We start from the raw sequence: 25,819 nt of genomic DNA, 5'->3' as shown, positions 1-25,819 counted from the left end.
GAAACCATTACTTTGTCCATTCTCTCCGATAGATAATGAAGTGTCTTCATATTCTTCAGGTTCAATTATCCTCAGCATTTATGTCACAACTCCATACCACTATCTGAAACCCAAGTACTGCACATGGATCTCTTAGTATGTTTGAACAGAGTATATACGTGCTCGAATCTTTTCTGTGAGCTACAGCTGTAACTTTATCACCCTTTCGAATTGTACCCACCGAATTTTCAAAAACAATGTAGTATCCAGCCATTTCTAGTTTACACACAATAAATTATTTAGCAAATGTGACACTACAAGAACAGCTTTTATTTCTATTTGAGATTTCTTTCCAGAGACAGTGCTTTCAAGATCAACTTCTCCAACCTTTCTGGCAAACAAAAATGTGTGTGCTTTGACAATGTTTACTCTTATTGGATTTTTCAGTTCCTTCAATTTCATCAAAGGAAGAGAATCGTTAACTAAAAGTTCTGTTGCCTCGAGTCTAAAAATCACTATACTTTACCATCTGGAAAACTTATAGTGATAGCTGAGGAAGAAAAATTATTTTCACTCCCACCTATTTCTTGCACATTTTTTGTTACATTTGCAGAATTGTTACTTTTATGCTGAGGAAGAAAAATTATTTTCCCTTCCACCTGCTTCTTGCACTTTTTTTGCTACATTTGCAGAATTGTTACTTTTATGCTTTTGTGACAATTTAACTGTGCCTTGTAACTAATATGACCTGGTTTCCCACATCTGTAATAAATGTATTTAGTCAGAGCTTCGATTGAATCGTACATACCTTGAGAGTTGGTTGTCACTAAATACTTTCTTTGGCCTTGCTGAGACAAATACTATCTATGAAGACAATTCATTTGACGATTTTTTTTGTTACCTTTAGGAATACACATTTTGTTTGTTCGTCTAGTAGTTTACCCTTTACAAAACTCAGTTTAAATTGCTCACTCGATGAGGTTTTGAGAGCGGCAACTACAACTTTTTGTTGGGTAGGCATTGTTAGTAACAAAATGCACACTATATCAGTTTCTTCAATATTAAAATCATTGTGGTTAACAGCTGAAGCATTTTCGACAAAGTGTTGAGCAACAGAAAGCTGGGTGAAATCTAAAATTGACAGAAGTGAGATTTTTGGGGAAAATTTTAGTGTATATCAAAAGGATTGCCTAATGGGATATGGAGGTGGTGTATTTCTCACAGTAGGCTAGGAATTCAGATCCACTGAGACAGAAATTGAAGCTGAATGTGATGTGGTTTGGACAAGACTCAGTATCAAGCATGGTCATTAAATAGTAATTGGATCCTTCTATTGTCTACCAGACATATCTCCTGATGTTGCTGGAAACTTTAGGGAAAACCTCAGTTCTATTGTACAAAAGTTCCCTAATCGTACTGTAGTCACCGGTGGAGACTTCAATCGTCCAACAATTAATTGGGAAAATTACAGTTTTGTTAGTGGTGGGCATGATATGACATCCTTTGAAGCTTTACCAAATGCTTTCTCTAAAGACTACCTGGAACAGATAGTTAGGAACCGCACTCATGATGGAAATGTATTGGATGTAATGGCACCAAATAGACCCGCTCTCTCTGATGTCCACACTGACACTGGTATCAGTGACCATGATGCAGTTGTGGCAACAATGATTACCAGTGTACAAAAGACAACTAAAACAAGCAGGAAGATATATATGTCCAGTAAACTAGACAAAAAATAAGTAGTGTCATATGCGAATGAGGAACTTGAAACTTTCAGCACAGAGCAGGAGCATGTAGAGCAACTCTGGCTCAAGTTTAAAAGAATAGTTGACCATCCACTGGATACATATGCACCCAGTAGAACAATAGGAAGGACCTCCATGGTATACAGTCACTGTAAAGAAACTTCTAGAGAAACAGAGATTACTGCATAATAGATGTAAAATAAAGCATAGGGCTATAGATAGAGAGTTGCTAAATGAAACACATTTGGCTGTCAAGAGAGCAATGCATGGTATCTGCAGTGATAATAATACCGCAATATTGTCAAATGACATTTTGCAAAATCCAAAGAAATTCTGCTTGTATGTAAAGGCTGTTAGTTGTACCAAAGTTAGTGTCCAGTCCCTAACAAATGAGACAGGAACTGAAACTGAGGATATCAGTGCAAACATTGAAATGTTTAACTCTATTTACAAATGTTCCTTAACAAAGGAAGACCCGGGAGAATTATCCCAGTTTAATTCTTGTGCTACAGAAAAGATTAATAAAATCAAAATCAGTATCAATGTCAGTGGTGTTGAGAAACAGCTGAAATGGTTAAAATTGAACAAAACTTCAGGGCCTGATGGAATCACTGTTAGATTTTATACTGAATATGTGACAAAGTTAGCCTCTGTTCTAACTATAATGTATCGTAGATCCCAGGAACGAAAAACCGTGCCCAGTAGATGGAGAAAGTAAAGGTCACACCTGTCTACATGAAGGGCATTAGAAGTGATCCACAAAGCTACCATCCCACATCCTTGACATCAATTTGTTGAAGTTTCTTAGGACATTTTCTGAGCTCAAACATAATGAGCAATGTTGAACAGAATGACCTCCTCCGTGCCAGCCACCACGGAGTCCGAAAACATCGAGCGTACGATACCTGACTCGTAGTTTTTTCTCTTGAAATACTGAAAGTTGTGGATCGAGGCAGTCAGGTAGATGCCAGAATTTCTTGATATCTGAAAAGTATTTGACTCGATATTACACCTACATTTACTGTCAAAAGTTCAACCGTATGGGGTATCGATTGAAATTTTGTGACTGGACTGAGGACGTTTTGGTAGGAAGGATGCATCATGTTATCTCAGATGGAGAGTCATCATCAGACGTAGAAGTAACTTCATGTGCCCCTCCCAGGGATGTGTCTTGGGACCCTTGCTGTTCTTTTCATGTGTTAATGACTCGAGCGGTAACCTCACACGTCTTGCAGATGATGCAGTTATCTGTAACGAAGTACTGCCTGAAAGAAGCTATATAAATATTCAGACAGATCTAGATAAGATTTCAAAGTGATGCAAAGATTGGCAACTTGCTTTAAATGTTCAGAAATGTAAAATTGTGCACTTGTCTTCAAAACATGAATAATGGCTATAATATCAGTCACTCACCGTTGGAATTGATGAGCTCATACATATACCTGGGTGTGCCACTTTGTAAGAGTATGAAGTGGAATGATCACATAGGCTTAGTGGTGGTTAAAGAACGTGGTTGTCTTCATTTTAATGGTAGGGTACTGGGTAACTCCACTCAGTCTCAATGGAGATTGTTTACAAATAACTCGTGTGACCCATTCTAGAATACTGCTCAAGTGCGTGGGATCTGTACCAAATAAGACTGACGGGGCATACTGAATGTGTACCAGAAGGGAAGCTTCAATGGTCACAGGTTTGTTTAATCCGTGGGAGAGTGTCACAGCCATGCTGAAGAAAGTGATGTGGCAGGCTCTTAAAGACAGGTGCAAACTAACCCGAGAAAGTTTCAAGAGCCAGACTCTAGGAATATACTACAACCCCCTATGTGTTGCTTACGTAGGACTCGTGAAGATAAGATTAGAATGACAACTGCATGCACAGAGGCATTCAAACAATCATTTTTCCCATGCTCCATATGTGAATGGAATTGGAAGAAACCCTAATAACTGGTACAATGGGATGTACTCTCTACTATGCATTTCGCAGTGGTTTGCAGAGTGTATATGTATCTACAGATTAGCACTCAACACTTTTAAATCATGTAGTAACTTACCAAACTTAAAAAAAGAAATAGTATTATAATTTGTGTTAAACTTCATTGTCAATAGAGTCTTTCTTAATAAAAGTTTATTAACCCTTCCTTCCCACTCAGAAATTTGAGTTAACATTTGCCACAAATCGTAGGCAGTTTCCTTGTGCTTGGCGTACTCCAATAACTGTCTGAAATTCTTTTAATTATTTGTGACTTACATTTCTTATCATTTTTGTTAAGTTCTCCCAGAAGATCTCTTGCACAATGTCCAGCTCCTTGATCCTGTACACATTTCTGTGTAGGGCTTTTCCACAAAACTCTGTAATTCCAAACTTCCGGTTGCTAAAGTTTGTCATCAAACAGTGGTAGCGTGTACTTTTCCATCTCCCGGCACATCTTTGTGAATTGTGTACTGAACTCAACTGGCTTTTACGCCTTTATTTGTTGTACTACAATGCTTGACACCTCGGCCCATAACCTGTTGTTAATGATAGACATTATCAGGTATTTAGATTAGTAATATCAATTTATTATTTATCACAATTATGACCATGAAGATGAGGTACAGATAGAAGGAAACAAGCACATATAAAAAACAAAGAGAAAATAAGCAAAAAGCATAATCATTAAACTATCATTACTGCAACTTGGGTGCTATCTATTCATTATTGAAATGTGTTTTACTATCTCCAAAGAAATAAATGGGCAGCTAACATTTGCCCATAGGAAGGTGCATTGTTCACTGGAGGCGTGACATCTGCAACACTCGAATATATTTATGTACTTATGATGCAGCAATACATTTATAAAGATTTGATATAGTACTTTGGGCAATAGTGGAGTTACTTTTGTGATTTTGTGTTTCCTTGCTAAAGTTGTGGGATTCCACCATAGCAGTGCCTATCATTGTTATGCCCCGTTGTTACATTTCAGTCATCTGTACTGCTCTTGCTGTTTTATAACTCTGTTCAGTAACAGAATCTCTAGCCTCGGCTACAGTGTGCAAAACAAGAAGTGTCAGTGAGAGCTAACAGTTGAGGAATGCAAGAGTTTAGATTAGTGTGTGTTCCTGGTTTATAGGCCTAATCTGTCTCTGCAGTTGTAGCTAAGTGAAGGCAACAGTCACTAAGCAAGTTACTGTATTAATCGTATGCTAAACGGTATGACTGGTAGGTCTATAATCGCTGTTCCACTGTCAGCTCCATTCTGGTTTAGATAAACTTTATCTCTGCTGTGTCGTGTTATCCTCTCTTCAGAACAGCCTGAATCTTCTGGAGTGTGTGGATTACTATTTCTTATGGATTACACCCTACTCTGAAAGAAAAAGAAAAATTAATTTTACTGTACTTTGGGCACAGGTGACTTCTGTCAGTGCATCAGTCCTCCCTTCTCACAGCCTCTGATCTCGTTCCTGCTCTCGGCACACAACACACTCAGTTTTGTGTTTCAGTCTAGGTATGACTGTATAAACCTTAACTAGAACCTACATGCTAGAAAAGTGTCTAGAGTGCAAAAATGTGAGACATCGGAGCTTTTTTATGTATGCCTGTGCACCACAAATCTGTTATCTGTAAATGAGTAATTGCCTGTCTTTAGTTTTTGATGTGAAATTCTAGTAATGTAATTGGTTGCACATTTAGATAATAGACTAAGAAATAACCATCGTCACTCATGAGTGGAAGAATAAGCAATAAATCGAAACACCAGGTTGAAAAATCAACAATAAAAGAAAAAGGAACCGATGCTTGAGGTCACTGCATTTTCTATTGGAAGGGAGACACCACTTGATAGCAGATTCATATGTAGGACAAAAATCCCCATGGAATGAAAGCAGCTAAAGAGTCATATGTCAGAAGATTTATTCAGGTGCAATATTTCATACAGTTGTGGGCTATCAGTACTTCGCTATTATGTTTGGTCGATGTGGCCACGTGGCTCCACTGGAAAGATCACTTCGTGCATAGTTGTTTCGTCAGTTGATACAGAAAGCTCGCTAATCGTAGGTCACACATTATGTACCAAAAGTCAGATATTGATGATACACTGTTTTACAGTGGCTAAAGATCGTGCTATTTAAACATTGCTTTAGAAGTTACAGTGAACCTCTACCAGATGCTGTAAGCCTGATGGGCATTGTTTTAGACCACAATGAATGAACTCTCGCCACATTTGACATTTAGTATAGTATTGCTATTTTGAAAGCACCCCTACTAGTCAGAGTCTATAGATTCCGGTGTGGGGATGGGCTTATAGTTCACATGTTGTAATATGTCTTTTCTTGTGGGAACAAACTAGCAGCAATTTTTGCAGACATAATTTGTTCTCACTAAGTAGCACTGATTGTAAAAGAAGTACTGTATTGGTCTCTCACATAAGCCTCTAGACATTTTTGTCAGATAAATCAGTCCTGAGATTCTTAGATATTGTCTCCCATAACTATAAAATAACTTCCTTTTCCATTAAGCCCCTGACTGAGTGAACAAAAGTGTCAACTATCAATGATAACTTTAGGCACAATATCATCTATTGTTCAATGAAACATCCATTAAAAAATGATTAATATACTTCACTTTTTTTATACTGCTTGTGTGTTTTACATATGCAGTCAGTCAAATTTTATGGAATATTGTATTTGTTACCAAGAGGAGGACTAGGTATCAATTTTGTCCACGTTTTTACGTATAATTATTGTCCCTCAATGCCCTGAAACCATTGAAACAGATAAAGAGAAGCAGAAAATGCTACATATGTAAGATATACTAAGTATAGAACAGTTATCCTTTAACAACCTGGCTGACTTGTGTCAGTGCAACTAAATTATTCGTCATTTCTAAAACAGTGTTATATGCTACTAATTGTTCAAGTCTACATAAACCTTATGATTTGATGTTCATTTGTACAGTCAATGCAATGAAGAGAATTTTGCTTTGATACAGCATACTTTTCAGATATAGTGCACTTGTGTGCTTCTTATGAAAATGACTTAGTTTTGGGTAATAATTGTGAATTGAGCTGTCTAATGTGCAAAATCAACTGTGATGTGAGGTCACAGATATATTCAAGAGTTTAAGAATCAGTCTCAAATTATATAAAACATGTTCCTGCATCATTCCACATTTGTAGCCTCCATTATCCTCATCAATTGATTGTTTACTGAAACTAATTTCTCCAGAACAGTTTGCCAAATAATAACATGCTCTGTGTAGTAAACACTTACCACTGTTTAAATAATTCAATAGTTCTTGAACATTCTTGATATGTAACATTTACTCAACAGTTTATTTAATAGTTCTCATTTCCCTGCCTTAAATGACTACATAACCACACTCGAGGAAACTTTGTGCAGGATGTTTGCTCAGTCACAGCCTCCAACTCAAGTACTGCACTGCTTTTATTTGGTAAAAGTGGATGCCAAGTCCCTCACATGCATTTCTCTAAGCTCAGCTCCAACTTTTTACTATGGGAATATGTGAAGCATATTCTGTACTCAATATCAACAATAACAGTAATTGGGTTTTTTGAGTATAAATGCATCTTTCATAAACTGTTCTACAGAAATCTTAATAATAATTTCAGCAACAGACTTAAAATGTCACTAAAGCTTCATTAGTACTTAATGGCACTATTAGGTTTATATTTCAGTATACACAAGCATATGAAGGCTGATTAGCACCATTCACTACTACCAGATAGATCAACCTTTTTTTTCTGCAAAATGTTTTCATTGTACGCACATTATCAGTGGAACATTATTGTGCACATTCACTACGACACCCAAATCAACTCTCACTAAGGCACTGCTTTTGATTTTTAGCTGTAGGATGATCATGCCTCTACATCTGAATGAAATAATGAGGGGCGTAAATTTTTTAGCACAAATAGAACAGTTGACTGACAGCTTGAAAGCTTCTTTATTGAACAACAAAAACTGATTTTTCACACTCTTTACAAGACTTATAACATTTAATGCACAAATAATTGTACAAGTTGGATCTCGCCATCTCGTCGCTTTATAGGGTACCTAAGGGATGTCGCATTCTCAGAATGCTGTACAACAGTTCGAGCAAATAACATTAGTAGTTTTATTTCGATAAAGCAAATTGACAATATTTAACTTTGGAGTTACATCGGTGTCACAAGTAATGTGCAAACAGTAATGTTCACAGCTATAGACAAAGTTCCTGCAAGTTGACACACGTTACTGGTAACTAACAACGGTCTACAACTGTTCCTATACTGTCCATATACTGAGCCGAGGCTGGCAGGAGTGGTGCTTATATTGACTTCTTGCAGAGGGCGCTCCTGGCACGGCACGGTCCTTGTCGGCTGGCTACGTGCTGACATCGCCGCATCACCTTCTCTGATCTCGTGTTCTTGCTCTTCGTTCCGGCACTTGTGGTTATGCCAGGACAGTACACAGAAGAATTACATTACAGTACATAATTTTAACAAGACTGATGAAATGCAGACTCAGGCCAGAAGTATCAACATTACTTATTACAGTATTTCATAAACATAGTTTTTGCTTTATTTCTACACGAGACATTGCCTCGATTTTACCAGCTGCATCATTAAAATATGAAACATGGTAATACAAACATAAATGTTGTTTCTGACGTGTCTAACATCCTATAGTTTGGTGCAGGGAGTAATTCTGACAAAAAGATTTTCAGTTATCTTTTTTTATGTTAATACTTCATAATATTACTTAATATAAGTGTACATAATAGAGTGACTTGATAAATATGTTCCAGTTGGCATCTTAGCAACATTGGTTTGGGTCATAGGTGAATGGTATACTTTGAATTAACACAAATTTTAGTATGAAAGTTTTCTTGGAGAATGCCAGAAATTTCTTTTGAGTTGGCTTTTGTTGGGGTGAGGTGTTAAACCTTTATACTGCATCACCCACAGGTTGTCGGGAAAACGTCCCCTTAAAAAACTGGCACCAGGATGACTTACGGCATCTGCTTTACAATGCAACACATCATCTCGAGGACAACTTCAGGTTGTCAATTACAGCAGGTTGACGACAGCATCGGCTCGGTAATGGCAACGAGTTGTCGATAGCAAGGAAATGGCAATAGGAATGTGGGTCTGCACGTTGTTCGGGATCTCGCGATGGTGCTGGTGATGTACAAGGAACAGGTTATACGACAGGCATTAGTTTCACACCACAGTAAACAACAGCAGGATCTCGGAAGCATTTAAAGGTCCCATACATTCACATTACAGTCGTGTGGAAGCAACTTTCACACTGTGCGTCACTGACAAGTAAAAAGCTCAGTCAAACTCTGACTGTACACAAAAATTACTACAGCATGATGTAGAAGGTAACTGAAAGAAATACACAATGAGATGAACAGAAATGATGCTTTCACTCGAGGACAATAATTACACTAGTCTGCACAGTATCAGTCGACTGAAAACTAATATGTGACACTACCTGAAACTTTTACGCAGATTCCAAATCTGTTTTCAGTTTTTTGCTATCACGTACAGTTTTGCCACAACTTGACTTCAAAAATATATTGCTGTGCCAGTAGGTTATGCGTATTGTTGGAGGGAAATTTCTCAATACGGGCCTTTATACCTTTAGGTTGTTACACCTGTTGATTCTATTTGTTATCGTGTGACACTGAAAGTGTTGCTTATCTCAGAGACTTCAATTAATTACCAATGCTATATTTTGATTCTTCTGTATATTTAAGACAGTATTAAGAAAAAACTTTGCCCACTGTTGATAGTTACTACAATGTCAACACGCAAGTGTGTGGAGAGCCTATATATTTTCTGTTACATTTTTGAGAATTATGCAGTGGCCAAGCAGACTTTGTGTAAGAAGGTTACCATGCTTATTTGAAAATGAACCTTGGTGATCAGGATAAGGGATGGGCACCAGTGACAGTTTGCCACTGTTGTGTGGAGAGGTTAAGATTGTGGGCAAAGGGAAAGGAAACATGCATGCCATTTGTGATTCCAATGATGTGGAGGGAGCCTAAAAGTTACCTTAATGACTGTTGCTTTTGCTTAGTTAATGTTCAGTGCTGAAATTCGAAAAATAAGAGATAAAGTGTGTATCCAAACATTGATTTAGCCATTACGCCAGTTTGCACGCAGAGAAGATCTGATTCTTCCTCTTCCTCCAGCTGCTGTAGAGAACATGGCAGAAGATGATGAAGAAAATGAAGTTGGTGCAATTACCAAAGACGATAGTGATATCAACCAGCCTAAATGTGACTTTACTCCATAACTGTCCTCTCTAATCTCGTACGAGATTTGAAGTTGCATAAGGAATCAGCGAAACTACTCGGCTCCCGGTTAAAAAGCAAGAATCTTCTGGAACCAGGAATAAGTTACTCATGGTACAGATATAGAGAGAAAGAATTAGTTCATTTATTCTCATATAAAGAGTTAATGCACTTCTATGGCATTGATCATGATCCTACACAGCGGAAACTTTCTAGACTCGTCAATGAGGAGTCTGAAAGGCATGTTATTGCATAATGGAAACGTGTATGCATCCATTCTTGTGGCCCATTCAGTTCAAATGAAAGCGACATTTGAGAACACGAAGTTACTCTTAACAAGCATCCGTATGAGGAACACACTTAGCTTTGAAAAAATGACTTGCTTTCTATGCGAATGGGACAGTCGGGTAAGGCAAAGTCATTGGAGTGTGAAAATTTGGTCAGAGAGGAGAAATTTTGTGCCTGTAACTAAAAGTATCCTGCATGAACTGCTTGTAGAAAAAAAAGTCTTGCTTCCACCTCTAAAAGTAAAACTGGATTTGATGAAGTAATTTGTAAAGGCTCTACCACTGGATGGACAAGGCATCAAGTACCTTTCCAAGAAATTTCCCTTCACCACACAAGAAAAATTAAAAGCTGCAATTTTTTTTAGTCTTCTAATAAAGAAATTGATAAAGGACGAAGATTCTGAGAAGACAATGAAGAAAAGGGAGAAAGTTGCATGACTGTCTACTGATCAGTTACTGAGAACTTCCTACGGAATAATTCAATTCGATTCAATTTATTATCATCCATTTTATCATATACATGATATAGGAATTGTCATATAGAAAGAGGGAGAGAGAGAGCACGATTTATATTTTTAACAATTAAGGGAAATAACACTTTTTAAATTACGCTTTACATATTTTGTCTTCTTTTTACATGCAAGATGAAAATAATTACAAGGTGTATACAAAAAAAAAATCCATTAAGGGAAATAACATTTTCTTAGTTACAGTTTAACATTTTCTTAATTACACTTTACATATTTTGTCTGCTTTTTACATGCAAGCTGAAAAAAAGGAAGGTTTATACAAAAAAAATCAAAAGATGAGCACTATTTGTTTAGATAGCAAAGAAATTCATCAACATTATAGAAACTTTGACCTAATAGTAGTCTCTTTAATTATTTTTTAAATATGTGTAAATTTTGTATACTTTTTATTTCTTTTGGTAAGGCAATGGACATTATTTTGGCTAGATACATCACACTATTTTGGTACAGGGCTTTTGAATGTATGGAAATCGTGCCTGTTTCTGGTTTGACAGTTGTGTTCTTCTCTGTTTAGAGAAGAGAATCCTTGATTTGACTTGAGGAAGCACACTGATTCACAGATGAATAAACTAGGGAGGGTCAAAATTTTCAACTCCTTAAAGAGTCCTCCAGATGGATCTCTACAGGAAACACCCTTCAGAATATGAATATCTCTCTTTTTGAGCTTAAAACAACATTCTGTGAAATCTGTATTCCCCCAAAATATAATACCATATCTTAGAGTACTATGTATGTAAGAGTAGTAGGCACATAGTACTGTTTCGAAATTGATGTTTTCTTAATATATAACAGTATTTACTAAGTTTTTTATTCAATAGTTCAACACGTTTTTCCCATCTTAAGTTACTGTCTAGCCATACACATAAAAAATTTGTAAAAGAAGTTTGTTCTATTAGACCATCCCCAATCTTTACTCTTATGTTACTTTTTACTTTCTTCCTTATGTGCCTAAAATTCATCCAAGTGTTTTTTTGTCATTTACAATTAAGTAATTGTCCTTGAACCATTCAGCTGCCTCATTCATTGTTGAAGTTATTTTTTCTTATAGGTCAGCTTCACTAACTCCCTTGATAAAAAGGCTCATATCGTCTGCAAAAAGTACTTATTCTTGTTAGTGTGTTGGGAAAATCATTAATAAAACTAAGGAGAGCAGAGGCCTAGAACTGAGCCATGGGGTACACCAAGTTGACTTTCTGGTATGATGAGTAATATTTTGTGCCATTATGTATTATTTCAACACTTCGATATCTGTTGCACAGATACAATTGAAACCAGCTGTTTGTTTTTCCACAGACTCCATAGCAATACAGTTTCTCTAGTAAAATATCATGGCTGATGAGGTCAAATATCTTGGATCGATCTAAAAATATTCCACAGTTTAAGTCCTCATTATCCGTTGCAGTTAAACCTGTTCCAAGAAGTGATCTACAGCTGTTTCTGTAGGCCTGTTTCCTGAACCCAATTTGTGTATTGGTTAAAATTATGCATTTGTTTGTGGCTGAGTGGTTCTAGGCGCTACAGTCTGGAACTGCGCGACCGCAATCGTCACAGGTTTGAATCCTGCCTTGGGCATGGATGTGTGTGATGTCCTTAGGTTAGTTAGGTTTAACTAGTTCTAAGTTCTAGGGGACTGATGACCTTAGAAGTTAAGTCCCACATTGCTCAGAGCCATTTGAACCATTTTTTATGCATTTGTTTAGGAAACTGAAGAGTCTCTTATGCATAATCCTTTCAATAACTTTAGCAAAACCTGACAGTTGTGACAATTGTCTATAATTTGTATAGTATATGGACAGTCTTTTCTATAAAGTGGCTTTATTATTGATTTTTTAAGTGCAGAAGGGAATTCACCAGTTTTAAATGATGTGTTAATAATGTCAACTAATTCAGTTATTGTTTCGTTTGCACTATGTTTTATGAGCGTATCAGGAATACCATCACATCCACAGGACATTTTATTTTTCAGCTTATGAATTGCATTTCTTACTTCTGAAAGCATAACTGGGTACAAAAACATTGTCTTTTCATTTGTGGGAACTTTTGACTTACCACCTTTTGAGTTCCCCAGGTTCTTAATAAGATTTTGAGCAGTGTTAATGTAGAATTCATTGAACATATTGGCACCACACAGAGGGTTTTCAACAACATTTCCTCCTTTTTTATAATAATATTGTCACTTTGGATTTATCGATGTTATGGTTTATGACCTTCCAAACTGATTTGGTTTTATTGCTGCCTTTTCTGACAATTAAATCATTGTTCAGTTATTTTGCTGCATGAATAACTTTTCTGTAACATCTAAGATATGGCTTTAGTGCTGCATTACACTTTGAATGCCAACCCAGATCTCTAAGAGTACTTGCAGATTTCTTAATTCCTGCAGTTAACCGTGAAATAGATTTGAGAGAGATTTTTAATTTTATAATGGGGAAAACGACATCAAAGCAGTATATATTATCAGAGAAAAATTACTCATATTTAGAATTTACAGCTTTGTTTGGGTCTCTCTCCCATTCGACACTATGCACCGTGCTATGAAAATTCCTGACTACTTTCTTGTTTCTTCTACTATCTTGTTTCTATATAGTTTCCACTGCCATGTTTTTTTCTAACCGTATTTTTTAGTAAGAGCTTGATTAACATGTGCTCAGAGCAACTGGTATCTGTTAGTTCAACCTCATAACTACAGGTCTCTTTGTTAATAAACACCTGATCAATTGTTGTCTCACATTCCTCTCCATGCTTGGTGACATCAGTGACTGTGACTTCTAAATTATATGAGGTGAAGAGATTTAGCAACTGATCCATGTGTGCATTATTATTACTCCTAAAATTGATGTTGAAATCACCCAGTACAACTGTTGATTTTGACCTAAGTCTTAATTCATTCATTAGATCCTCAAGATTTTTTTAAAAAATAAAGGAATATTCCCAGAAAGTGGCCTATATATACAAACAATTGCCAAACCACAATCAGTCAGTTCACAGACACAGTATTCAAATTATTTTTCTATACACTTCACATTGCTTAACTTTACTTCTTTAGAATTAAGATTGTCTCTAACATAAATACATACACCTGCACATCTGTGCTTTTCTCTGCAAAAACTGCTTTTATTTATTTATTTCATGCTCTGTAGATCGTGGAAGCGAGTGAAACGCAAGGATATGGAATGTGTCAAATTGTACATAGTTCAAGCATAACTTGTATAAATACATACAATAAAGATATGATGTAAATAAAATCAATAGACAACAGCACAATCAGTAAACAGAAAATTGTTTTTCACATATTAAGGATAAGTAATATATATATGATACAGCATGTATTTGATTGTACACACCTGCAACAAAAAGATACAACTAAACAACAGCACATCCAACTAACAGAAAGTTTTTGTTTCACATGTTAAGGATGAGTAATATATACAGGAATCAAGATAAGTTCACTATTCCAAAGGAAATACAGAAATACCAATAAACAATTTTCATATGCCTATTCAAAACAAAATTAATTACACTATTTATACAATGCTAGCAAGTTTAATGATTATATACATTTTCTTTCACATATTCATCAATTGTAAAAAAAAGATTTCTCTATCAGGTACATCTTGAGAGTTTGTTTGAATGCTGGCAATCTGTTGTTAAGGCATTTGATGTGTGGTGAGAGAGCATTAAACAGCTTAATACTGGAGTAGTAAGCTCCTTTTTGAACCATAGTGAGACTTTTCAATTCAATGTGCAGACTGTTTTTGGTCCTTGTGTTATAGTCATGGAATTATGATTTTATATTTGGAAAGGGCTGCTGCACATATTTGAGAGTTTTGTAACCAGTGTTCACTGACACATTCAACAGATACTTGGTTAAAACTGTCAGTTAACAAGTCTTCAAGTTCACCCAACTTCTTACGTAAACCTCGTACATTTTGATATAGGACTCAAAACGCAAAGTCAAATAAATTATTATTTATCTTAACGCTGCTTTCTTGAGGCTCTCTGACACCAAAAAATTTCTTGAGTTGTTTTGGCTGTTTCACACTTCTTCTAATTTGTAGCTCAGAAATTATTGCTGCCACTGCTGTCGGTTCTGACGAAGTGGTTCCTGAAGCTGGTTGTGGTGTTGGCTGGGCTTCTGCTGTTACTGGACTGCATACTGCTGCTGATGTTGGAGTACCCACTATAGCAATGGTCTCTTCATTCTTCTTTTTATCTAGCAATTGTGCCATTTTATGTCCGAGTAGTGACTTTCCACTTGCATACAAATGCGAACCATGTTTAGTAAAGTCTTCTCTCTGCAAACAATGATCCTAATTACAGGGCCAGTGTTGAAAAAAAGTTCCAAAATTTCAAGAAGACGGTTTGTTAAATGAGTGTGGAAGTTCGCTTTATACACTCACATATTGACTACTTTCTGGAAATCTGGCACATTATATTAAAGAGCGGAGTGAAAGTTTTCACCGAGACATTAAGAGGAGATACCGGCAGCGCAGCACGACTGCTGTCAGAAGTCGGAGAGGGACAGTCACCGTATACGAGGATATACGAGGAAGTCGAAGAAGAGAAATTTTAAAAATTTATAGAACACTGTTGACTTGTATCTGTACAAGGTAATCACGAAACAAATTAGGAGATTTCTGAGGAGTATTTTTTAAATGTATTTAATTTTTTAAACGTGTTTTGATTAAAAACAAACTTCGTGTGAAATTGTATTAGAATATATTTGTGGGCTCAGAAGTGAAAATCGTCAAAATGTTACATCTTATTTTGTGTATAAACCTGACATGACAGACAAAAACGGTAGTTATTTCTAGAATCGGCATAAAAAATTGATTCGAGAACATCTACTTTCAACAATTCGTCTGACAAAAAGTTTTGAAATGCAGACTAGTGTTATACTAAAGTCACCGCGATTTATGATGGTTGCCTGGATATTACAAAAAGCAGGATATGGTTCTTAATAGAGTTTGTGATCGTTGGTCACAAGATTGGTAAGGAGTTTTCTTGTGATGGGGCGTTCCATTACTCCAGAAGTGCAGCTGACAACAGCCGGGTGGTCATCGGCACACGTGGACGTGCAGTAATACGAGGGCAAGTCAAAATTTATCTAACTTTTCATTCTACCATTTATTAACGTGAAGCATATACAATGTACATCATTTTTCTATTCAATCTCCCTCCTTCTCAATGCACTTGGCCCAGTGGTCAACGAGCTTACTTACTCCTTCCAAATTATTGGTCTGCAGTCGGTCATGAAGCAACTTTTGCTCCGCATTTTGTACATCCACATCTGAGGCGAGTCAGCAACCGTGCGAAACGTACTCGAGTGGCCCAAACGACTGAAAGTCACTCGGAGTGAGGTCTGGGCTGCAGGGAGGGTGTTCCAGTACCTCAAATTTTGTCCTGTTGACGGTTTCAGTAGTGTGACGGGCTGTGTGTGGCCGTGCATTGTCGTGCGACGACGACACCTTCTGTGACAGCAAACCCCAGCATTTGGTGTGAATTGCTGGCTTCGGCTTCTTTTCTGACACTTCACTATACCCCGCACTGTCGACAGTCATTGCCTTTTCCGTGAACTCTGTCAGTATGGGCCACCATGAGTCCCAAACCCCGGTTAACGTAACTGTAGTAACCAAAACCAACCGCGGGAATGCCTTGGGCTGCGGATCGGAGTCGCCAGGGGGGGAAGCCGCCGGCGGTGGAGCACTCACCACTGGGTAAACACAAGGACGAGTCGGACGACAGACCAATGACAACCGGCAACAACCGACAACGACCGACTATGACCGACACAAGAAGCAAGAGATAAACAACGGAGGCTTGTAGAAACCACAACACCAAACACCAACAGTAAATCCACTCAAAACCAGAGCCAGGCAAATGTCAACAACGAGCAACGACCAGAACGCAGTACCGCCGAGATAGAGACGCAACCCAGAGCGAGTACCAAACTGACTGGACTAGTGCAGAGCGGGTCCCTATATACGAAACCGGAGGGAGCGGCTATTGGCCGTGGTCTGCACGTGGTGTAGCGGTGGCGCCCTCGCTGTGCGAGAGCCACTGCGCGGAAGCGCCGCCGCGGATGTGGAGCCCACTATAGGCTGACCACGTCCATTTGTTCTGGCGCATGTTCAACTTCCGCAGTGGGCGGTACTAGAGTAACCTTTCCTGCGGATGGCCCCATCTCGAATTTTTTTCCTCAGTGGCAATCCAGGGTGTTTCCACAACATACTCTGGCTCTTTGACTCGGGCTCATAGTGATGCACCCACGTTTCACCTCCGGTGACAGTTCTGCTCGAACGTGCATCACCTCTGTTGTTGAAGCGAGCGAGTAAGCGTCGACAGAGCCTAACACGGGTGAGCTTACGGTCGTCGGTAAGCTTTCTCGGTACCTACGGTGCACAGATGTTACAGAAACCGAGCTAGTCGTGAATGACGTGATGGGCGTAGCCGAGGTTGACGTTCAAAGCGGATGCTACCTCATCGATAGTGATTTGCCAGAACAGTCTCTCGAGCTTGCCGAATGTCGTCACCTGTAGAGGAGGTCGACGGCTTTGCCGCTCCCTCTTCAGACGTTACACTTGTTCGACCACTTTTAAACTTCTCGATCCACAAAAACACAGTTTTACGTGATAGTGCACTTCTCCCATATTGCGATGGTAGTCTGTGATGAGTATCTGGCCCTTTGACACCCTCTGACCAGAGGAATCGGATCTCTGCCTGTTGTCCCTCTTTGGTGCACACTTCTAATGGAGACCCCATGCTGTATCTGTAACAGAAGGAAGAACCGTGGTGGAAATAAGATCAAACTATCGCAGCATTACCACAACAGTATAACAATGACATGTGTGAGGACATAAAATAATGTGTGCAATGTAACAAACGTTGTGGCAAAAGTGTAGGTAATTTTTTAGTTTCCCTCATACATTTCCCCAACACATCCTCAATGCAGTTAAAGTTAAGGGAATGGGCAGAGCAGGCCGTGCCATTTGGCAAATATCCACTCTTTCCGAAAGCTCCTGCTCCTGCGCTGTTCGTTGCAACTGCACATTGTCATCTGTAAAAATGAAGTCGGAGGTGATTACACTCCTGAAATGACAAACTTTGGGAAGGAATAGAGTGTCACAGTGACGACTGGTGAATATACTGTGTTCAAAGATTTGGAGGCAGTAAGCCCATGCTTATGATGGTCCAAGTAGAGAGGATATAAAATGTAGACTGTCAATGGCAAGGAAGGCGTTTCTAAAGAACAGAAATTTGTTAACATCGAATATCAATTTAAGTGCCAGCAAGTCTTTTTTGAAAGTATTTGCATGGAGTGTAGCCATCTATGGAAGTGAAACACGGACAATAAATAGTTTAGACAAAACGTGGTGCTACAGAGGAATGCTGAAGATTAGATGGGTAGATCACATAACTAATGAGGACATACTGAATAGAATTGGGGAGGAGTTTGTGGCACAACTTGACTAGAAAAAGGGATCGGTTGGTAGGACACATTCTGAGGCATCAAGGGATCACCAATTTAGTATTGGAGGGCAGCGTGGAGGGTAAAAATTGTAGAGGGAGACCAAGAGATGAATACACTAAGCACTAATGCATCACTAACTCTAGGTATTTTCCCAGACAGGTTAAAATATGCCATTGCCAGGCTTCTCTACAAAAAGGGGACACCACAGATGTCAATAATTATTGGCCAGTATCCTTGCTTACAACATTTTCATAAATCTTCAAGAAAGTAATGTACTCAAGAGCAGTTAGCCATCTCAACAGTGATGGGATACTTAGTAAATCACAGTTCAGACTTCAAAAATGCTGTTCCACTGAGACAGCAATATACAATTTCACTGTCCACATAACACGGTCTTTAAACAGTAAAATGTCACCAATAGGAATTATCTGTGACTTGTCCAAAGCATTTTATTGTGTGAACCAAGACATTATGTTACAGAAATTACAATTCTATGGTATAAATGGAATAGTGTATGAGTGGTTTAACTCATACCTACAGAACGGGAAGCAAAAAGTTTCCTTATATGGGTCAAGTGATTTAACTAACTTTGCCACTTCATGTAACTGGGGTTCCACAGGGTTCAATCATGGGCCCTCTTCTGTTCTTGATATATGTGAACAACCTTCCTTCCTACCGGTATCTGAAACAGGAAACTGAAGTGACACTGTTTGCTGATGATGCAAGCATCATTATTAATCTGGTAAAAGAAACTCCAATTGAAAATGATACAAATAAGGTCTTTGAAAAAGTCATTAATTGGTTTTCTGCAAATGGGCTTGCTCTAAACTTTGAAAAAGCCCAGTCCAATTTTCTGCTGCAAAAGGTACAGTTCCTTCAATAAATATAACGACAGAAGTCAGTAGGCAGGGTACAACATACTAAGTTTTTCGGGGTACATACAGATTAGAATCTTAATTGGAGAATTCATGTTTTGGATCTTCTAAAGTGACTAGGGCCAGCAACTTTTGCAATCAGAATAATTGCCAATTTTGAGGATATAGAAATTAGTAAGCCAACATACTTAGCATGCTTTCACTCTCTGATGTCATACAGAATAATATTTTAGGGTAACTCAACATTTAGACAAAAAGTATTCACTGCTGAAAAGAAAGTGGTTAGAATAATGTGTGGGGGTCATAGTCGCACATCTTGTAGGAATCTTTTTAAAAGATTGGGAATTCTTACAACAGCCTCACAGTACATTTACTCACTAATGAAATTTGCTCTCAACAACATGGACCAGTTTAAAAACAACAGTGACATTCATGATTATAATACCAGAAAAAAGAAAGACTTACACTATCCTTTACTGAACCTATCTTTGGCACAGGAAGGGGTAAAATATGCTGCAATAAAAATTTTCGACAAATTACCAGATGAAATAAAATGTCTGATAGACAGCAGTAATAGCTTCAAAAATAAATTGAAATCATATCTCCTTGGCAACTCCTTCTATACCATAGATGAATCTTGAATAGGAATAAGTAAATCTATAAATATAGTATATGCATTTTGTGTCATTTAAGGGAATGGGGTAAATAATAGAAATATTAATCTTTAACTCTGTATTGTAATACATATATATTAAAAAAATCTTGTTTCATATGTGCATTTCTTGTGCACTTGACACATTCCACATCATAACAGCTACTGTACTGTGTGTCTGATCAATGGAACATGCCATCAACCAACTAACTAACTAGCAGATTCAGAAGGATGTAGGTTGCAGTAGGTACTGGGTGATGAAGAAGCTTGCACAGGATAGAGTAGCATCGAGAGCTGCATCAAACCAGTCTCTGGACTGAATACCACAACAACAACAAGCCGATGCAACATTGTGTCACCCCTACCCCTCCTAACCCCAAGCCGTAATACCTAGTGCACCAAAACAATCAGCTTCGACAGTGTTCTCGGGCACATTAAATGTTCTCACCTCTCGCCATAGGGGGCCACACACAGTGCACCCAGGAACATTGTCGAACATGATCATTTTGGTATGCCAGGTGTTACGGTGTGGGGAGAAATAATGTTGCACGGGCGTACTGACTCCTAATCTTTGAACACCACCAGTCAACAGCCTTGTAGCAGGCTACTTCCCGATATTTTTCTTTTGAGTAGTGCCTTTGGCCTCGACTTCATTTCTGTGGATGACAATGCGGAACTTCACACACCTGCACTGGTAAGGAACTCTCAGTACGAGAAGATATACGGCGAATGGGGTGGACTGCCAATTCCTCTGCCTCAACTCCAGTAATACCGAGGCATTTTCCATAATGGACATTACCGAGGGGAGGAGGGATACTTTATGCCACCCTTAAAAACACAAATACAAAACTTAATTAATTGTTGTTGAATTGTATTAGCTACATACTTTTTAAAGACACACTGGTGTGTAAGTTGGGTCAAGAACCTGAAAATACTTATTAGCACACTCTTAGCAATATCAATGTAGTTTCAATAATATGTTCTACCAATTTACTGAAAAACTGCCAAAAATAATTTAAAAATTCACATTTGGTTCATTGTTGACTTTTACTCAACGTAATGTGTAAGGCCCTGAACCTAGAAATATTGAATATAATATTCATCAGGAAAGTGACATGTACTACTGAGATTTAAACTTTTGGGTTAAGTGTAATTGAGGAATTTAAAACGTACTTGGAATCTGGAAGAAAATTCAACAATATTTTTTTTCAAAAATTTAAAATATAAAGTAATTGACTAGATTACAATATTTTCAAAAGGTGGGTGTAAAGTATCAAGGGTTAATTCTCATTTAGCATGTCATATACTGCAGCACATCCACACATAACGAGGACCATCCTGCCACTGTCAACTGTGCCCGTAGAAGAATGGAACGCCGTACGACAAGAACTCCTTACCGAGCTCGTGGCCCGCCTGGAAGCACATCACAGAGCACACGTTGCCGTCTGTGCTGACCACACATCCTGTTGAGAGATATGTCCAGTCTTTTGTAATATCCAGACTTCTGATTGAAGCTCTAAACATACAAGTGTCAATTATGATAATTTATCGGTCACTTAACAATTTTGTGAAATCGCCTTAACCGAGAAAAGACATTTAATCCTGGATTAAAATCAGCATAACTGCACCTCACAACTGGAAAAACGCTTTTCAGTCTAATGGGAACAGGTGTTTCATTCTTCAACCTAACAAATATTCCTGAATCATGATTTACTTTTGTGTGTGTGTGTGTGTGTGTGTGTGTGTGTGTGTGTGTGTGTGTGTGTCCACCCCCGCCCCCTCTGCCCTCACTTCCACAGAATATTGGCTGAGTCGATGATGACGTGACAGACAAATCTGTCGCATCTCCTGAGGTCTAGGTTAGATTGATGGGTGGCAATTTGGTTACAAGTCTGTGAATGTTATATAAGTAGCACAATCCGATTTCGAAGTTTCCTACTGCAAAAGTACAAACCGATACAAATACAACAAAACATACTGTAAATATGTTATCTTACTTGCCGGAGACTCCAACTCCGGTTTTGTTACTATTTCTTTTCCATACACATTTCCCAGATGGGATCATCATTCCTGCCATTTCGAGCACATGTAAGCTTCACACTCTGTACTTATTAAAAAAAATCGGATGTGTGGTAAGCATTTTCATAAAGCAAACCAACAGTGTTCGTATTAATCTTTGCACGATAAACACGACAGTTTAACAAAGGAATGGTATACGTGCTAGGCATATTATTAAAGAAACCAATACATTATTGCTGTACGTAGTCACACAACATTACAGTACATCATATTATGTTCAATACTTTCCTTACCTGTCTAGACCAGTGAGTTTTCATATGTGCGTGTCGAGAAAATCCACAGATTTGTCACAAATGTGACAGTTTTATCTGCCTTGCTGTTACCGTAGAAAATGCACATATGTTTCCATATGTTATCCCTGTGGGCAAAACTCTTCCCACTACAGGGTGGAGAAAAATTGTGTCACTAAATTTTAACTCTTTAGCCAGTAGGAACCAAAATTACTAATGTTGTGTACGTCAACAATGCACCACTTTTAAACTGCAGGAACTCGGTGCTACACACTCCGATTGGCCACAGGATTGCACTCTCACCATTTGTCGGTTGACAGACAACGCTGCTGGTGTCAGTTCACACATACAAACATCCCTCAGCCCGTCACTGCCCAAATGTGATACGCACACGTGTCGAGTAGGTCTTGCTGTTTGTCAGCACCTCACGTCGGAGGCATACACACGTAAGCTCCGCTTCGGAGCACACACGTCACCTGCGATTTAGTCGTACAGTAAGCACGGTGGCACAGTATTTGTTTGAAGAATGATGAGATATGGTTTTTGTTTATGGACAAGCCGACACTAGTGCACACAAAGTTCGACAGTTGTATGAGGAATGGTACCTGGCAAGTCTCCACTCACACCTGCAAACATTTACAGCGTTCACCAACGACTTGGTGAAACAGGCTGGAAGACCTCGAACATGACGGGATACTGCATTTGAAGAGACTGTTCTCGAGCACTTCGAGGAAGCACCTACGACAAGTCCTCGAGTGGTTGGACACGATGTGGGGTCACTCATCGGTTAGTCTGAGAGGTTTTGAGGGATGACAGCCAGCATCCATTTAATTTCCACCCTGTCTGAGACCTAAGTACTGTGGTGAACTGTGAACACAGGTTTGGGTTTTGCCGGTGGTTTCTGCAACGTGTTGCACGAGACCCCGACTTACTCGCCATGGTGTCATTTACCGACGTGTTCACCTTCCATCGGGACGGCCTTTACAACACTCGAAATATTCATTACTGGGCAATGGGAAATCCTCATGTCATATATGTCCACAGACACCAGGAACAATTTTTGCTCAACATTTGAGCAGGCGCTGTCGGTGACCAATCTGATTGGGCCAGTCCGTCTGCCTCCTCGACTTATTGGGGCGAATTACCTTCACCTTTTGGAAGAATCTCTATACGGCCTGCTGGAAGATGTTCCCCTGGACATACGGCTACATCTGTGGTTGCAGCCAATGGGGCGCCCACACATAACAGTCGTACTGTATATTTAAATGAACTCTTCAGCGGTGGGGCAGTTGGCACGGGTGCTTGCAGGACGTGGCCCCGGCGATCACCAGACCTCACGCCACCAGACTTTTTCCTGTGGGGATTTTTCGAGGTTATAGTTCACCCACACGGACGCTGACCGTGTAGAATAGAAGAGGAATTAATGGATCACATTCAACATGCCCCCAATCACATCAGGGCAATGCCAAGAATCTTTGAAAGAATTTGCCAAAACACCGTTCGATGATACTGAGCTCGTGTCGCGTCAGAGGGTCACCAGTTCGAGCACCTGCTTTAAGTAAACAGTGCCCTAGCTGCAAAAAAGGCAATTTTCAGGACTGACACAATCTGTAAAAGACTTGCTGTATGTGAACTAACAGCTGTCGATGGGATTGTTCCCGGCACATCTTATTGTGAAACTGTAACGGATATGGCGCGACCCTGGCGGATTCGCCCCCGGGCCTCCAGAGTGGAAGGCTGCCTCACTACTGACGAGTGAGCAAATGCCTCGGATACATCGTGCTCTCCAGCAGGCAAAGCATTCGTGGTCACGTTTTGTCCAGAACATCTGGAAACAGGACAATACCGTGGTCAATCGGAGCGTGTGGCGTCAAGTTTCCGTAGTTTAAAAATGGTGCGTTGTCGACCTAAACAACATTAGTAATTTTGTTTCCTACTGGCATCAGCTATCCAGGGTTAAAATTTCATGACACACCTTATCTCCACCCTGTATAGTTGGAGCCACAAATGATTGCAGCCGAATTTAGGCTTGTTCCACACACCTAAAGCTGGGTTTCACTAGCAAGTCGCTTGCAGAAGTTATTGCTGCAAGTTATTGCCAGCCACTTGCAGCTGTGTTTACACAGCAGCACAAGAACTAAGCAAGATTCTTCCACAAGTTCTTTGGCAAGAAACTTGCGTCAACAACTTGCTGATACTGTTTACATATGCTTTCAGTACCACTACAAGTGACAGCCGAAATGTAAAATGACAAGTAGGCGGGTGAGATATGCTGCAGCTCTTCTAATTGTAATGAAAAACGTGAAAAAGAAATGCCTATGCTAACCTTTTGCAAGAACTTAGTATCGAGAGCATGGATACTTCTGAAAACTTTTGCAGAACGTCCTCAAACGATCTAGAGTATTTATTGACGTTAATAGCGCCCGTCATATCAAAACGAGACAAACTTCCGTACTGTCATTTCAGCAAAGTAACGTTTGCTAGTTATTCTACAATTTATAGCTACACGTGAGCTACGAATAAAATAGGCATTTCCTTTATTCATGTGAAACATACAACCAAAAAACGTTTGAATTTTGAAATCTTTTCTTTGTAGGAGACTCGTACAAGTCCCTAATGTACTTGTTTCATATTCCTGTCAGCACGGTTTCTCTGATCGTATCCGATGTATGTAGAGCCATTTTTAATGTCTTGAAAAGGGAATATTTGAAGGTATGTGAAAACACAACAATGAAATTAAATTTTTATTTAAATAAACTGCATTTTACAGAATGATATGCTTATAAAAATGTTTTTTTTCTAATGTTCATAAAATGGAAAGTGACAAGCTAATTAAATAGAACATGTAATAATTACACATCATCTTTTTCTAGACTCCTAAAACAGCAAGTGAGTGGATGCATGTGACAAAGGGGTCGTGTCTTCAAGTTACGCTACTTTCTCTGTACTTCTTTCACAGATGTGTCGAATATCGACGAGATTTCATTTAATGCGCTCATCTACTTCACTCTAGCCTTAAAGTCTCGGTTATGCACGTTCCATATTTCAGGGTAGCTCTCCACGGCTTCAATAAAATGTTCTGTATCCTGCTTCATCCGTTGCCGTTTCTCCTCCATTACTGAAATTTGTTGGCATATAATACGTAAGATGGTTGCATATATTAAGTCACAACATTAAGTAAAATGTTAAATATGAATGTTATGCAGATGACATACTTACTATAACTTGCGCTTCCTACTTGCAGGAAATAGAAATAAATCCTAAAAGCTACAAGTTACTTGCACATACTTCTCGCGTGGTGTTCACACTGGAAGCGGAAAATGTGCAGCAAGTCCCTTCTGCAATAAATTGCTACGGTCGCAAGTCGACTTGGCGATACGTTTACACTTGCAAATCGCACGGCAAGTTCCTCCGCGCAAGTAAATTGCTGCAGTAACTTGCTAGTGTAAACCGAGCATAAGTCACGCATTCTCCGGCAGCTGACGAGTGTTCGGCAGTATTCTGAGCGCTCTGCTGCGAATGTTACATGCAGTGCGAGCATTGTACACAATTGTAGCGAGTTATTTAGTGAATTTTTATTCCATTCGTTGTGAGTTGTCAGGACTGGTCGTGGTGCTAAGTGAAATTTTGACCAAGCAATCGAGAGACATAATTTGCTTTCACCAGTTGCAAAGCACCTGTGGGTGAG

The sequence above is a fragment of the Schistocerca serialis genome, chromosome 11 (assembly GCF_023864345.2).
Source record: "Schistocerca serialis cubense isolate TAMUIC-IGC-003099 chromosome 11, iqSchSeri2.2, whole genome shotgun sequence".
Lineage (NCBI taxonomy): Eukaryota > Metazoa > Arthropoda > Insecta > Orthoptera > Acrididae > Schistocerca > Schistocerca serialis.
Note: the sequence above shows the minus strand (reverse complement) of the source record.